The sequence below is a fragment of the Cynara cardunculus genome (assembly GCF_001531365.2).
Source record: "Cynara cardunculus var. scolymus isolate 2C chromosome LG 4, CcrdV1, whole genome shotgun sequence".
Classification (NCBI taxonomy): domain Eukaryota; kingdom Viridiplantae; phylum Streptophyta; class Magnoliopsida; order Asterales; family Asteraceae; genus Cynara; species Cynara cardunculus.
This window is the reverse complement of record NC_037531.1, coordinates 7,049,355-7,052,916: the sequence shown is the minus strand read 5'-3', so window position 1 is coordinate 7,052,916 and position 3,562 is coordinate 7,049,355.

The following is a 3,562-nucleotide window of genomic DNA, read 5'->3' as shown; positions in this document are numbered from 1 at the left end:
TAATTTTCTTATATTATCAGTGCCTTAATGCTTAAACATATACATACGCGTGTTCGCATATGTCAAAGGTACATATATTTGAATATATATTAGAAGGGTATTCGTGCAATGAAACGAGATAAATCTCGATTTTAATGTTTAGTTTTTATTCTTTTTCTCTATCGATATGATACGACTTTATATGGTTTTGAAAAAACGATAATGCTATTATTTTTAAATGAAATATACATTTGGAGATATCATAAAAATTTGAAAAAAATAAATCCATATTAGTATCAAATTAACTAATTAATAGTTCTTTTTTTTGGTGTAACTTCTTTAATTCAATTTTTTATTATAATTTAATAACAAAGTAATTTATTTTTGATTTGACAATATAATTTTTTATAAAGATAATAATTAAACATTATGTTAGAACTCAATGACTATCTTAATTATATTTTTAGATTTTCTATATTTAAAATGGATGTTTATCTTGTATTTCATTATGTTTATCTGTAGTTAGTTACACGAATTTAAAAATAGAGCTTTAATAAGTTGTACTTACACAAAATTACTTGTAATCTTGAATTTTAAGTATTATGTATCAATAAACAGTACTTCATGCATTAAAAAAAATGGGTTTTTAAGAGTTTTTGTGAAATACTTTATAATATAGTATAGATAAGATATTCGGGGTGATGGAATCTATCCTGAATTCAAGCTCACATGTCTTCTTTTCAAATCAGAACTCATTGTCGTGAATTATCTCGACGGTGTGAGTGTTGTGGGATGAGTTATCATGATTCTAATGGATTCAATGTAGCCATGAGTTAAGCCTCATTACCATCAAAACACATACAATTATTACTTGTGTGGTTTTCAGATGTGGTGAATCTACCTTCAGCTGCAGCACTTTCAAACTCTGCCTGCTTTGCAATGTTAAGAGGGAGTTGTTTATTGAAAACAAAACATATTTTACAATAAAAGTACTTAATAAGATTTTTAAATATATACCACGTTACTTCTTTTACAAGAATGTTACAATAAATTATCATAATAAAGTTAGAGCATCGAACATATTCTCTATTTAATATTAAGATTTTAAACATTTTTTTGCTTCAACAGATTTTTCTCCAAAATCGAGAAAATAGAAGAGTATAAAAATCTCCAAATTTTATAATTTTTATTTTCTGTCTTAAATGAGATTTTAATTAATTTTAAATTTTTTGTTAACCAAATCTTTAAACCTTGGAAAAAAATAAAAATTCTTAACACAACCCATCCACTCCTTTTTTTCCAACATGTTTCGCCTTCCCCACCCCTTTCCATGGACGGACCCATAGAACGGCATGCAGTGTCATATACCAACGTATTATCTTTCTACCGAAAGGATAAAAATTTTATGTTTATGAAAGGTGCAACCGTATCGTTTTAGAAGGTGCCATCGTATGATATTCAAAAGTTTAAGAAGGTGCAACCGTATCTCTTAATCAACTATAAAAAACCGAAAAGAACTCTTGAAATCTACCAAAAAACCGAAAAAGTCTCTCGAAATCAATAAAGAAAACTAAAAATTTATTTGAAATCAAGCAAAAGCACTTTAAAAATCCCTCGAAACAGTGGAATTAGGCTAAAAACACATCGAGCTATATTGAACGTTAGTACACCCTCTTTCCCTTTTATTTGTCTTTTATTTCAAGATACTTATCGACACACATGAAGGTCAGTATGCATTGTACATTTTCTTTTTATGCTTGTGCATACTCTGTTCATTTTCATCTCGACCCTCTGTTCCAAAAGAAATATAGCATAGCTAAGTGCTTGAATGCCTATATGAAGTACTACTAATAGAACAATATTGGTGGTGAATCTGTAATAGGAACTGGCCCTTTGGGTAGCGATCACGAGTAATGTGAAGTTATGATGGAAAGAGAAAGATTAGTGAGGTGGAGAGGGAGGCTTTGAGAAGGAGAGGAGAAAAAGAAGAAGAGAGAAGTGGGTGAAAGGGAGGCTACTTCGATAAGGAAGGGGAGGTCGAGCAACGGTGGTGGTGGTGATATGGCGAGAGGAAAACAGAGCGAGAGGAGAAGAGGGAAAGGGGATGGTCGGATAAGATAGAAGGGGAGGGCGGGTTATTCGTTATTCTTTCTAAACTTTTGAAGACAATTGTATACAAGAATTAAAATTTTGTACACCAACTGTTTTTAATGTAAAACAACAAAATGGCTCAAAGCCCCTCAATATAACGAATAGACTTAACGGTTGTTAAGAGTACAGACAAATGGTGAAAGAAAATTTCAAACTATAGATAGTCAGATATAATTTCAAAAATGCAATAACAATCAATGGAGGTTGCCCTGACCATAAGAATGATTAGGGCCATTTATTAAAATGCTTACCCAGTAAGTGCTTATCGATAGAAGTCAACACTATAATTTATTTTTATGAGTAATATTTTAATACATTAAAACATATTGAATGCAATAAGTTATTGAGTAAGTGCTTACCTGGGTAATAGTCGTCATCCTTACTTACCGGATAAGACTCTCCATCATTTTTATTTCTTTTACCCGGTAAGATTCTTGACCCTTCTTATATTCATCCGATAAGAAAATTTATCCGATAAACACTTACCAAATGAGCGTTTAATAAACAACACTTAATCTAATTTACTCTTTGTCAAACTTTGAACACATTGATCAAAAGACAATATATAATATATTTATATTCGATTGTCATTTTGAAAACCTATTTTTCAAAAGATATGTTTAAACATTTATAGTTTAAAGTTCGTTTATTCAAGTGTTTGAAATTAAAAAAATGCTAATTGGAGTATATACTTTCAATATGCACCTGAAAATAATATATCTAGGACAAATTGCATGAAAAAATAACGTACTTTAATATGATTCTTATTTTTGGTAATGTACTTTCAAAACTTCCATTTTGGTACCTAAGATGTAAAGTTTTAAACATTTAAGTACCTGAGTAACCCGGAAAGACTAATTTTAGACTAAAAAAAGACTAATTTTATATTTTAAAAAATCCACGTCAATGACCACGTCAGCAAATAATACCGAGTTGGATACCACATCACTCGCCACATCAGCATGATAATCGGTTAATACTTCAACCAGTTACCCGGGTACTTAAATGTTTAAAACTCTACATCTTAGGTACCAAAATGAAAGTTTTGAAAATACGTTACCCAAAATAGGAACCAAGTTAAAGTACGTTACTTTTTCATGCAATTTACCCATATTATAAAGAATTTGACAAAAACTCTTAAAAACCACTTTTTATATGTAAAGTACTGTTTATTAATGCATATTACTTAAAACTCAAGATTACTAGTAGATTGTGCGTAAATACAACTTATTAAAGCTCCATATCTGAATTCGTACAACTAACTGTAGATAAACATAATCAAATACATTATAAACATCTCATTTAAAATATAAAAAATTTAAAATATAATTAGGAGAATCATTGAGTTCTAACAAAATACTTAATTATTATCTTCATAAAATGTTATATTATTAAACAAAAAATAAATTATTTCATTATTAAACTTAAATTA